General features: G+C 48.8%; 1 protein-coding gene, 2 non-coding genes and 2 pseudogenes across 3 annotated transcripts in view; 4 read left to right on the top strand and 1 right to left on the bottom strand.

Moving 5' to 3' along the window:
- Positions 1-13,681, bottom strand: part of LOC138243434 (uncharacterized) — a 421,149-nt gene that overhangs the window by 125,649 nt on the left and 281,819 nt on the right. The gene's annotated exons all lie outside the window — the stretch shown is intronic.
- trnaf-gaa (transfer RNA phenylalanine (anticodon GAA)) lies at positions 971-1,043 on the top strand. Its single transcript has one exon. It is a non-coding gene; the product is annotated as a tRNA-Phe (tRNA).
- trnav-aac (transfer RNA valine (anticodon AAC)) lies at positions 1,153-1,225 on the top strand. Its single transcript has one exon. It is a non-coding gene; the product is annotated as a tRNA-Val (tRNA).
- On the top strand, positions 6,227-6,345 carry LOC138218429 (5S ribosomal RNA; annotated as a pseudogene).
- On the top strand, positions 8,881-8,999 carry LOC138218652 (5S ribosomal RNA; annotated as a pseudogene).

Here is a 13,681-nt window from a genome sequence, read left to right as displayed (position 1 = left end):
GGAAGCCGACGCGTGCTGTGATCCCTTTACGGAGCAGAAATGACAACCGAGGAGCCGAGAGATCATTTCAGCATTTCGCGTCTGAACGGAAAACACAAACGACCAACTCGGAATGACTTGCCTTTGACGCTTTTCAAAGCGTTCTTTGTGCACGACGACTGCGCCGCCTAGCAGATACAAAGGGGTTGTACAACTTTGAACTAGCAAATGGAAGAGGGCTAAGCCCCCTCTCTTTTAGCCCAGGTTCGATCTGTCTCCCAGAATCACCAGGGCGCACACACACACACCCGTGCCGTTGAAGTGCTCTGCTTCATTTCTAAGAGCAACTCAACATTCACTCCTACCCCGAGTGCAGAAAAGACAGCATCCCCAGCAACAACAGCTCAGGTCTCTGCACAGGAGCTAAGCTGCCCTCATCTCCTCTGCTCTGCGGCTCCTGCGGAGTGGAGTCCTGCCTGGAGCCGTGTTTGCAGGCGGCGGCTCCCCGCGCCCTGTCTGTGCGTCATGTCCAAGAGCTCCTGGGAGGAAGAGAGAGCCCTCCCAGGGGGCTTTTCCACGGTCTGTGTGAGGAGGGGCGGGTGTGTCCAGTAGCTTATCGAGCGGAAGCCTGGGGCGGCAGAGAGCTGTGATCGTGCAGACCTTGAGGTGTCACCTCTTTGTCTGCTTTCCCGCCCCCCCTCCGCCCAAGCTCTGCTCCAAAGTAGCCCGGCAACCCCTCACACCTGCACGTGTCACAACCTAAGGTGCGATCATGAGACACCCATGGGGTGTCGTTCTGTTCTTGCTAATTGTTTCCTGCCCGTCGCAGGCAGGAGTCCATGCGAGGAAGATGCGCTGGACAGAGCTCAGAGGGCGCAGCTGGGTGGCTTTCCTTCTGAGTGACGTTCCTGCAACACTCTCCCGCTACTCTTGGTGCGCTCATGCCACAACACAGGAAGGCTGGAGCAGGTGGCTGTGGGCTTTGCGCACTGCCGAAATAGCTCAGTTGGGAGAGCGTTAAACTGAAGATCTAAAGGTCCCTGGTTCGATCCCGGGTTTTGGCATTTTGTTTCATCGCGCCCTTTGTTCCTCTCTCCAGCGCCCCCTTCCTAAAGTGACGCGTCCCTTTCTCAGCCCGAAACGCGAGCGAGACACCAGCAGCGGTCCCTGCAGGTTTCCGTAGTGTAGCGGCTATCATGTTCGCCTAACACGCGAAAGGTCCCCGGTTCGAAACCGGGCGGAAACAGCCTCGTTTTGCACGCTCCTGTGCTTCACAGAGGTCTTGAGAGACCGGTCATTTGTTCCCAATGTATTTCCAGTGCCTTCATGCACTCTTGTACCAAACGCACGTTCCTTCTGTACGCGGAGCCGATCATTTGCAATTGGGCTGTGCCGACAGACCAGGACGAGCTCTGTCGGCTCAAAAGCAGCGCAGGACCTGCAAGAACAACAGAAAGATTAGCATCCAGCGGGGGCTTCTTAGTGAGCCCAAGATCTCATCAAGAATCGGGTCCAGCAACAGGGCTGGGCGCATTGTTCCATTCTCCGACCACTCTCGGTGTCCCTCCTGGCCTCTGCTTGAATCGCACTTTCCTGCGTTTGCTTTGGTGTAACTGGCTTCCCCTGCATGGGCGAATGTGAAGAAGATCCTTAGTAAGTCATTAAAGAAAACCGAGAAGAGGTCGGAGTGGCCTCTGTCGTTCATCAACGATCCAGTCAGGCAGTACTCCTCTGTAAAGCACCGTTCGTTCACATCGATTGGCTTTTTTTTGCCTTCATTTGTGCAAGTAGTAAAAGCAGACGCACCTTTATGGAGCCTGTCAGCACCCGGAGTTTTCCCCTTCTGTAAGCTCTCCATAGCCTCTCAGCTCTTCTACTGTCAAATCCCCCTCAAGTACTTCCCTATCTTCTTCACTCAAAACGTTTTCTAGCTTTGAGGTAAAAAAATGAATTTCTTCATCCTTTACCTCTGTAGAGCTGTACAGTCTTGAGTAGAAGTGTCACGCCCTCTGCAGCCAGAGGGCGGTCCTTCTCTATCCTGTCCCTAGTTTCTGGTCTGCTGTCCTTCCTGTCCCTCTCTTTCCCTTGGGCTATATATTTCCGGGTCTTGCACTCTGTCCTCGCTCAGCACAGACGTTCGGATGTCCTGAGACCCGCCTAGCACCAGGGCGCCCCACGTCCGCTCCCTGAGGGCACAGGTTTCTATACGGCATTCCTGAACTCTTTGCACTAATGAGCTCAGGCCTTTTTCCCGTCTCGCCGCTACGCATATGGGTCTTTTTCTGCCCTCCTGCTTTCCACGGTTAGTCCCTTTGGACGTCCGTGACAAGAAGGCCTCGATGCAGGAGAGGATAGCACTCGGCTCTGTTCTCTCTCGTCCCTCCTCATCAACTACACTTTCCATGACAGACTTGGAGCCTACCACTTTCCTGAAAAAGAAGCGAGTACACTTCTCATTTTCTTCCAAGAACTGCACTCTGCTTCTTAACAGCACTCCTCGACTACTTTCTTCGGCTATGCTCCGGATGTCCTTTTTTAAAAGGGTGATATCCTCGAGCACATCGAAGCCACTGTCTCGTGTAGAGACGCTGCAGCTGCCTCTGTTTCCTGGCTAGCACTCCTCTCCGTCTGGCAGCAGCCTTCCTTCCCTCAGCCATGAAAAAGGCCTTTGTCCTCACCTTCACCTCCTCCCACCACTCTCCTACTGACCCGTAAAGACACTGCAAGGACAGCCACTGTGATAGTTTCTCCTTGCAGCGGGATACTACCCCCTCGTTCTCTAGCAGCTTTGTGTTGAGTTTCCAGAGGCCTGGGCCAAAGACAGTCCCGCCCCGGAGTTCCACTCTACACCCTAAAGCCTGATGATCTGAGAAGAAGACAGGCTGAAGAGTGACCCCAACAACTTTCACTCTCTCTGAGACAAAGCAATAGTCAATTCTGATTCCTCCCTGACCATGTATATCCTGCTGTTGTGGGATATATACATCTATATGTGTCTGAGAGTTTAAAGTCTTGAACTAAGTTTTGCAGGGCCAGTGAGCTGGAATCCAGTTTTATCGGAGAGCAGTAAAAGTGTTCATGGAGTCCATTTCAAGGAAGGGGGTAGAGGGAGGGGTGGAGGGGTTCCAGCTGTCCCCATCACCATGCTCTCCTTCCTCCTCGCTCGGGGAGAAAACAGAGTCATTTTTCCTTTTCCTCAAGTCCAGCTCCTGGGAGCACTGAGGGGAAAGGGGTGCAGCCAATGCACCAGTCTCCTCTTCCCTCTCACCCACCAGCTGCTGCAGATCCTCCGTGATGGACTGGATGGAGGAGAGGAGGACATCTCTAGCACTTGCAGAGTCTGAGAAAAGCAGCTCCGCTGAATCCTGGGTATCCTCGCTGGACCCGCTCCACCGGGGGGCCCCACACTGGCCCTCGTTCTGAGGAGCAGGAGTGGGGGAGGGGTCCTCGCTGTTCTCGGGGGTTTTCAAACCCTCGTGCTTGTCTGGTACAGTCTGCAGTTGTGGGGGCGTAGTGGATTTCTCTTCCACCGGCCCCAGAGCCACAGCAGGACTGATCCTGGCTGGAGGCTGAGATTCTTTGTCCAACAAGGGTTCTTTGTTTGACTTGTTGTTTGCTTTGGATTTTCGGGACGGTTTGGCTGAAACAAGCACTTCCTCATCCTTTCTCATTTTGAGTTTATTGGCATAGGCGTGAGGGCAGTTCTTAAAAACGTGTCCTTCCGAGCCACATAAATTGCACTTTGGCAGCATTGAACAGTCAGAGGCTAAATGTCCCTGTTTGCCACAGGTCTTGCAGCATTTCACAGTGCAGGACGATGCCAGGTGTCCCACAGCACCACAGCGCCAACACACCTTTGGTTGTCCCACATAAAGAACAGCCGGATTGTAGAGGGCAGGTGCCTTAAGCCTCCATTTACATTGTCCGGTAGCAAGCGAACCTCGAATTTCCTTGCTCCTGTTTTTATACCGTCAACATCTCTAACCTCAGTTCCATGGTGGACGGTGCAGTACTGGTTAAGCCAGGTGTGAATGTCCTCAGTCTTTGCCAGTTCCGAGAAAATAACAACATGCACCATTTTCCTCTCTCTCTGTGTCAGAGGCTGCAAGTTGATCTTCTCAAGGGCAGGAACTTTCCCTCTTCTTGCCTCAAACACATCCACGCATTGTTCAAACAGAGGATAGGTAGCAAATACAACCTCAAATGCTTTCTGACCTGGGAGAGCGAAGATGAAATCAAAGTGCTGAGGTTCAAAGCCAAGTTCCTTCTGCAACACTTTTCTGCTAAACTGCATACGATCCATGAAGAGGTCATCCAAAAGCTCAAAATGCACAGAATTCTTGCGGGATCCAAAAGTTACCATTTTGTAAACTGCAAAACAAACACTGCTTCCACAAAACAAGAAAACAATCCAACTACTCCACCTACAGGATGATCAAGGTATCACCCCTGCCAGGTAAGTATAAGTTGTATAAGGCCCTGCAAGCGGCCAGCACCCACAGCAAAAAGCGCGCAGCCTAGGCCAACTCCTCGCCCCGCACGCCACTGCCTCCTGCTGGGCCCACTCTTTCACACACTCACACACCACACTAACACTCAAAAGGGTGGGCAAAACGAGAAAACGAGCGCGCCGTTTCCTACACATCTGCAGTCGCCAATGCGCATTCGCAGCATGTCCCGGGATGCAATTCGGCCTCATTTGCATAACACCAGACCCGCAAATCGCTACGCAAGCTCGCGTCGTGCGCCTGCCACGCACCGAACAAACACCGGAGCCTTTTCAGCAATTTTTCAGCAATTTCCCAAAAATTGGGCCTGCTCGCCTGCCCACAAGGCTCCGTCTCTTACCCGCTCTCCAGAGCCTGCTGCCTTCTGTGCTGTTGTCTCGGCACCGCTGCAGCGCACACAACTCCTGCAGCGCGGGGAGAAAGTTTCCACGCTCCGCCGCAGGGAAGGCTCGCTCCGAGCGCACACGTCCTTTCAATGCTAGTTCAACAAGTGGTCCGCATTAGCAGCGTCGGGGCTCCGGCATGTCGCACCTCACCTCACCTCGCACAGCCCCCTCCTCGAATGTCTGGCGCTGGGCATGCCCCGCTCTCCTCCACCTTATCTTATCGCGTGTGACCATCGACAATGGCCACAATGCCGGGGAATGCCACCTGTAAAGTGTTAATTGGGGCACAGGAATAGCCCGTCTCATCTCGGGGGCCGGCTTCAAAGACAATACAGCAAACACAGCGGGGCGGGGGAAGAAGACGACAAGACACATGCAGGTACATTCAGCTCCGGTGGGAACGAGTCATTTGTCTGTCTTTTCAAGTGCTGGGAGTCGAGTAATCCTTCGCTTGTATCGTTTCTCCCCGGTGACTAGATCTCACCCTGCGACTCTCGACTGGGCTCACCCACGGCAGCCCAGCAGGTGTGAGCCTAGCCAGCACCCGGATGGGAGATTCCCCCCGGAGAAGCTCAGGTTGCTGCTGCTCCTACAAGAGGTGTGACTGGGACCAGTAGGGAGCGCTCACCCTGCGGTCTGTGTGGGTTTCTTATGCCCCAGCATCCTGATGGCGACACTCTGCTGCACAAACAGGCGCCGTCCTTCGGGGGAGGCATAAAACCGAGGTCTCGACCCTTCTTGGCCATTAAGAAGGGTGTCTCTCTGGTGTTAGTGTTCCCCTTTACCAATCAGTCGGGGTCTCCTCCTAATCCCCGTCTCATATGTAACAATCAATGACGAGGCCCCCCTGTCCCGCGATATTGTATTTGTCTCCTGGCCGCTGGCTGGCACCATGAGATTTAGTACTCGCGCAAGAGACCGGGGGCAGAGCGCGAACGCGGTCCCCCGCCCCCCACAAAGTGTGCGCTCCAGGTTCCCTCTCGGGGCTCTGCAACACAGCGGAAAGGCAGCGAGAAGGAGCCTCTTGCTCTGACGTCGCAAGGCCACAAGAGGGCGGAGGCGCCGCGCGCCCGGCCGACGTGTTGGACTGGTGCGCTTTATGTGCTGTGCACTGGAGGATTTTGTCTTGTGAAGACTTGCCTTGTGCTCCTCCGAGCAGTTTGTTTGTTCTCCTCCAGTGCAGGACAAGCCAACACAAGGGAGCACATTCGCCAACATCCAGGTACGCAATGCGATTTGGAAAGAGGCTCCTTTCCAAAGAGTTGCACATGAACGATCCTTCAGTCCCGCTCGGGGGGCACGGAGCCCCAGCCACACACAGCTTCAAGTAGCGAGTTAAGCGCCATGGCTTTCGCTTGCGGCCACACCACCCTGAATGTGCCCAATCTCATCTTATCTCAGAAGCTAAGCAGGGTTGGGCCTGGTTAGTACTTGGATGGGAGACTTCCTGGAAATACCAGGTGCTGCAAGCTTTTGCTCTCTCGGCCAGCAGGGGTCGCCGTTGGTGCCGTAGGCTTTGGGAGGAAAACCTGGAGGATGGAAAGGTGATCTATAGCCTCATCTCTAGAGATGTTTTGTTGCTATGGCATGTGTGTGACCCATATAAAAAAAAAACCCGTTTGTAAAACGAATATCGAAGCTGCCTCTAAATCTGCAAATGAAGATGAGTCGATAAACCACTTGTTTTTCGTATAACTATACATATATTCATTAATTACTGATTTCATTCATTGAGCACGGATACAATAGAGGTACAGCCATTCACTGTTTGACTTGTCTGCACTGGTACAGAACCTAGCAATCAGAAAACGGGTGAAACTGTCTTGAGAATTAGCATACAGTAGAAGGCCTCGGTGCAGGAGAGGATAGCACTCGGCTCTGTTCTCTCTCGTCCCTCCTCATCAACTACACTTTCCATGACAGTCTTCGAGCCTACCACTTTCCTGAAAAAGAAGCGAGTACACTTCTCATTTTCTTCCAAGAACTGCACTCTGCTTCTTAACAGCACTCCTCGACTACTTTCTTCGGCTATGCTCCGGATGTCCTTTTTTAAAAGGGCGATATCCTCGAGCACATCGAAGCCACTGTGCAGCATCCTTCTTCTTGATCAAGGCCTCCTTCTTGATCAAGGTATCTCCCCTGCCAGGTAAGTATGAGCTGTACAAGCTCCTGCAAGCGGCCCGCATCCACAGCACAAAGCGCGCAGCCTAGGCCAGCTCCTCGCCCCGCACGACACCGCCTCCTGCTGGGCCCACTCTTTCGCACACTCACACGCCACACTCACACTCAAAAGTGTGGGCAAAACGAGAAAACGAGCGCGCCGTTTCCTACACATCTGCAGTCGCCAATGCGCATTCGCAGCATGTCCCAGGATGCAATTCGGCCTCATTTGCATAACACAAGACCGGCAGATCGCTCCGCAAGCTTGCGTCGTGCGCCTGCCACACACCGAACAAACACCGGAGCCTTTTCAGCAATTTCCAAAAAATGGGCCTGCTCGCCTACCCACAAGGCTCCGTCTCTTACCCGCTCTCCAGAGCCTGCTGCCTTCTGTGCTGTTCTCTCGGAACCGCTGCAGCGCACACAACTCCTGCAGCGCGGGGAGAAAGTTTCCACGCTCCGCCGCAGGGAAGGCCGTGCGCAGCCGTGCGAGAAGGCCGTGCGCACACGTCCTTTCAATGCCAGTTCAACAAGTGCTCCGCATTATCAGCGTCAGGGCTCCGGCATGTCGCACCTCACCTCGCACAGCCCCCTCCTTGAAAGTCTGGCACTGTGCATGCCCTGCTCTCCTCCACCTTATCTTATCGCGTGTGACCACCGACAATGGCCACAATGCCGGGGAATGGCACGTGTAAAGTGTTAATTGGGGCACAGGAACAGCCCGTCTCGTCTCGGGTGCCGGCTTCAAAGACAATACAGCAAACACAGCGGGGCGGGGGAAGAAGACGACACGACACATGCAGGTACATTCAGCTCCGGCGGGAACCAGTCATTTGTCGGTCTTTTCAAGTGCTGGGAGTCGAGTAATCCTTCGCTTGTATCGTTTCTCCCCGGTGACTAGATCTCACCCTGCGACTCTCGACTGGGCTCACCCACGGCAGCCCAGCAGGTGTGAGCCTAGCCGGCACCCGGATGGGAGATTCCCCCCGGAAAAGCTCTTGCTGCTGCTCCTGCAAGAGGTGTGACTGGGACCAGTAGGGAGCGCTCACCCTGCGGTCTGTGTGGCTTTCTTATGCCCCAGCATCCTGATAGCGACACTCTGCTGCACAAACAGGCGCCGTCCTTCGGGGGAGGCGTAAAACCAAGGTCCCGACCCTCCTTGGCCATTAAGAAATCCCAGGGCGTCTCTCAAAAAGAGACGCCGGGGGTGTCACTCTGGTGTTAGTGTTCCCCTTTACCAATCAGTCGGGGTCTCCTCCTAATCCCCGTCTCATATGTAACAATCAATGACGAGGCCCCCCTGTCCCGCGATATTGTACTTGTCTCCTTGCCGCTGGCTGGTGCCGTGAGATTTAGTACTCGCGCAAGAGACCGGGGGCAGAGCGCGAACGCGGTCCCCCGCCCCCCACAAAGTGTGCGCTCCAGGTTCTCTCTCGGGGCTCTGCAGCACAGCGGAAAGGCAGCGGGAAGGAGCCTCTTGCTCTGACGCCGCAAGGCCACAAGAGGGCGGAGGCGCCGCGCGCCCGGCTGACGTGTTGGACTGGTGCGCTTTATGTGCTGAAATAAACACGCGACAGCCCAGAAATGTTTTCAGAGTGCTGTGCACTGGAGGTTTTTGTCTTGTGAAGACTTGCCTTGTGCTCCTCCGTGCAGTTTGTTTGTTCTCCTCCAGTGCGGGACAAGCCAACACAAGGGAGCACATTCGCCAACATCCAGGTACGCAATGTGATTTGGAAAGATGCTCCTTTCCAAAGAGTTGCACACGAACGATCCTTCAGTCCCGCTCGGGGGGCACGGAGCCCCAGCCACACACAGCTTCAAGTAGCGAGTCAGGCGCCATAGCTTTCGCTTACGGCCACACCAACCTTAATGTGCCTGATCTTATCTGATCTCGGAAGCTAAGCAGGGTTTGGCCTGGTTAGTACTTGGATGGGAGACCACCTAGGAATACCAGGTGCTGCAAGCTTTTGCTCTCTCAGCCAGCAGGGGTCGCCGTTGGTACCGTAGGCTTTGGGAGGAAAACCTGGAGGATGGCAAGGTGATCTATAGCCTCATCTCTAGAGATGTTTTGTTGCTATGGCATGTGTGTGACCCATATAAAAAAAAAACAGTTTGTAAAACGAATATCGAAGCTGCCTCTAAATCTGCAAAAGGAGATGAGTCGATAAACCACTTGTTTTTCGTATAACTATACATATATTCATTTTTTACTGATTTCATTTATTGAGCATGGATACAATAGAGGTACAGCCATTCACTGTTTGACATGTCTGCACTGGTACAGAACCTAGCAATCAGAAAACGGGTGAAACTGTCTTTAGACTCAGCATACAGTACCGAAGCCCCCAATGACCAAATAAATGCTAACCTCGATAATCAGCCTAAAGAATGCAGACTACAGCAATACGACTGACTTTGAAAAGGGAATGAACGTCCGGAAGGAGTAGTGGAACCAGCTTGAAATGCTTCTCCGGACCTCTAACTAAAAGAAACCAAGAACCAGCAGTGGCATCGACTACTTTCATACTAGGATTCTGTTGCAGCCATGCAGTTCGTGTTGTCGTACAGATGCAGCCATTCAAAGTGCACGGTATAGACACGTACCGGAGGTAATTGGCTACGGTGTTGCGCATTGTGACGCATGATGACGCAAAATAACACGGTACGTGATTGGTTGACCGACAGGGGCACTCGTGGTCCGTTGGTCTGTCTTAGAAAGATTTACAGTAAATGTCTTTACTGTGCCTGTTTTAGTATTGAATATTTATATGGAATTTTACCACTGAAGGGAAATCTTAGTAGCTGAGCATAAAAAGAATAGGAGCATACTGTAACGCATGTGAAGGCCATAAACAATATTAATTTTGTAACATAAACATACAGTATATGGCTGGTCTTGGTAGTTTAAAGAAAAAATACACACCAGTATTCCATTTCTCCCTAAACATTTTAAGCATCGAAGTCTTTAACTAACGTGATACCGGAGTCAACAACCATACTTTTAGAATTTGATTAAAAGGGAATATAATATGGAATCGCGTATCTAAAGAAATTAATAACGATATAATTATATGAATGTACCGCAACACAAGAATAGTACACGCTGTACATTGTCTGTTGATAATGTTTCTGTAGTGCTTTTTCAGGATTGTGCATGTGACCTTGCCGGTGGCACTGTGGGTTAGGCTCCTGACTCCCCTGTCACACAGTCTGTGATCAAATTCTGCAGGAGCCATGACTTTTTTTAACAAACATTTCTTTGAAAAAATGAAACGTTTCCCTGGGTCAGAGATTAAATAAAACCTCACTCACACCAAACAAATTTATATTTCTAAATATCACAACATGATCGAATTTAAGTCATTTTAATAACAATGAATAGTCACCTAGGCGTTAGAATATAAACATTTATATTGATTTAAATCGTGTTTTGATTTAAATCGCAAACACGGGTTTAAGTATATGTGTTTTTTGATTCACAATCAGACAAATGCAACGTAAATTGATATCTTTGTCTTTTAAGTATCTTAATAAACTTTCAGCATAGCTTTCTCCCCGTTTAGATTTATTTTTCTTGGGATCTTGGGATCAAACGTGGAAAGATTAGATTGTAATCGTTTTTATTTTTTAAATACATTTAAGAAAAGTGTAATCTATACTAAAAAGCTGTACACCACCTGCTATAAAGATACATATTGTAATACTTTCGGGTTCGGATAGGACAGACACAAGAACTCAGACTTGCGGAGTTAAAGCAAGTTAAAGCCTTGATTTTATATATCACCTTTAAAAGTGGCATCTCAAAGTAAAGTAAATACCCAACACTGATTGTACCCATCTGTTCTGCTAATAACGCACCTGGAATTGAATTGAAGAGAGAGAGAGAGCGAGCAAGAGAGAGCATCGCGTATCTAAGGAAATAGCAGTATAACCTTGTTCATGCACAAACATTGCTACAGTATTAATTTGGTTGTCTCCTCTTGCCAGAAAGCTCTAAATTGCATTTTGAGTGCGGTTTTTGACTTTTTTTTAATTGCAACCCATAAATAAAGCTGATACTGTTTAGACTTCTAATTATTTTAAACTGTATTACAGCAGCACAATGCAACATAAATTGCAAAAATGCACTTGGAATCTGTCCAAGCCCTGCTTTGTCAGGCATTTTTTTTACTGTAACGGACATAAAAACTCCCTTGCTTTTAACAGAGCATTTTATAATTTCTAACTACGAAAATTATTTAAACTGCTACACTTATCATTCAACCAGAGCTCGAAATATCACAAGGATCCTCAAGAGCACAGCAAAGACTGTATTAAAAGCACAATGCAACGTAGATTGTTAATAAGACAGAATTAAGCGTTGGTATGCTTTCCTAAAGGAGGCCCCATCTCACCCTCCATCTCTGTGGTGCAGCCACAGAGAAAGTATTCATGCAGGCTGATTTAAGATGTTTTCTTTTGATAAGGAACAAGCTCCCAGACGGGGATGCACTTAGCTAAGCCTGGCTATCATGATCAATGGTCATCCATTGGCGCCTATCAGTCTAGGGAGTGCTGAATGGACATCTGGACTGCATTCCTAAGTGTCAAGAGTAAGTGACTTATATCTCACCTTGACCAACCAATCAGGGACTGGCAGGGCGTGGTAATACCACGTGGGTCTCCAATGCCTGCCAAACTCTCAACCAATCAGCACACATCTGGGTCTTGGTCAAAAAGGGAGCAAGCTCAGATCGGGGCTCTCCTTGGCCATTTTTGCACATCCTCAGAGACAATCACGTGACAACTGCTGTTGTCTGCAAAGGGACTTGGACTTTGTTTTAAGCGCGAGGCCGAGGATCTCGTACGTACTCAGAATTCTACCAACGTGAATCCCCTCGGAGCAACGACTGCCCTGCGCGCCGCAGTTAGTTTCCTCCGCCCGTCCTACTCCGAGCTCCACCTTGACTGGTTGGCCGGTAGCCAGAGGACGCCGACACAATGCCCATTGGACAACCGCTGGAACGGAGGCTGCAACAGAGCCTGTCAGCTGGTTTGGTGTTCGTGCCGGGAAATTTCAAATCCATACACAGTGGATAAGTAAACCCCATGTTCTACATTGCGTCTCGAGAATTCAATTGTACCTCAACACAAGTTGTTATCAATTTAATTCATGAGTAATGTATTTACTTCCGAGTTTAGAGCAACAGTGGGTTATAACACTGATTAGCGATTTGGTAACCGAACGATATATATTGGCATATATTCTCTGTTGTGTATCTCTTTGTGTTTGGATCTCTTCGAGATTATATACCTTGTATATTGATAACCTTGTATATTGGTATTGGTAGTTTAAAGAAAAAATACACACCAGTATTCCACTTTCTTCCTAAACATTTTAAGCATCAAAGTCTTACATGTGGTAAGATTTTACCACGTTTCGGAAACGTTTTTACATGTTCCTTCTGACCATCTTAAGTTTATATACTTTGTGAAAAGTCATAATATATTAACATTTTCTGTGAATGCGCTCGTTATCGGAGTAAACAAAAGCATACTTTTAGAATTTGATTAATAGGGAATATAATATGGAATCACGTACCTAAAGAAATTAATAACGATATAATTATTTTTATGTACCGTAGCTCAAATAGTAGTATAATACACTTTCTATGGATACATGTGCTTCTACGCAACGCAGAAACAAATCCACAAATAACATTACCTAGCTAAGAGAGGACATTGGCTAGCCAATATGATAAATACAGTGGAAAAAAGCAATTGGGAAAATAAGACCTGCTGATCTGTTATACATACCAGGAAGAGAACAGAATATGATTTTTTTCTGTTCGAAACGTGTGTTGTCTTTATGAAATTCATGTATTTTAAACATTTAATTAAGAAGAAAAAAACTTACAGAAAGATACTAAGCTGATCACGAGATAGAAAGATCACCCGTTTTTCGCGCATATAAACTGGCTATTAACTGGGTGAACTGTTATTAACTGGAGTGAACTTGGTGAAAACACATAATATGAACATGAAACAAAACAAAAAATAAAAATAAGATACAATCTACAGACATTAAAACCGGTGTCATGGAAATATAACTATCAAGGAAGCCACAAGAGAGAGTTCTCACCTGAGTAAGGTCTTTATTTCAATATTGCAATATTGGGAGCCCTGCTGCCACTTCGCAAAGTGCAACCAGAGACTCAATTTGTTACAAGCAGTACAGGGTTTTTATAAGACGTTGCGGTGTAAAAAAGCTCAGGGCTTTGTCCCTTCTAAAACTTCCCCTTTCCCTAAGAGAAAACCGATTACATCAAAAAGCGAGAGAAGAAGCACTAGATTTGTTATTCAAATTATATTCAGTTACTTTCAGCTAATTCTTTCAAAAATCTCCACACTAATTCCCACCCTTCTCCTAGATTCTCTCTTAAGGCGTTCTATTTCTTCTTTTGCTGTTTCTTTTTCTGCATATATAACTTTTTCGTTCAGCCATTGCTTTTAGCTTTTCCATCAGAGATTTTTGTGTCTCATCTATGATATTCTGTTGAATTCTCAAATATTCCTCTAAATATTGTTTATTTTTATCCAAATGTTCATACACTTTTCTACATTCCTGTTCAGCCTAAATTCTGTCCGACATATTTCTTTGTTTCACTT

This window comes from Lepisosteus oculatus, chromosome 14 (genome assembly GCF_040954835.1).
Source record: "Lepisosteus oculatus isolate fLepOcu1 chromosome 14, fLepOcu1.hap2, whole genome shotgun sequence".
Taxonomy (NCBI): Eukaryota; Metazoa; Chordata; class Actinopteri; order Semionotiformes; family Lepisosteidae; genus Lepisosteus; species Lepisosteus oculatus.
The sequence above is the reverse complement of the archived record's forward strand: the minus strand, read 5'-3'. Positions and strand labels throughout refer to the sequence as shown.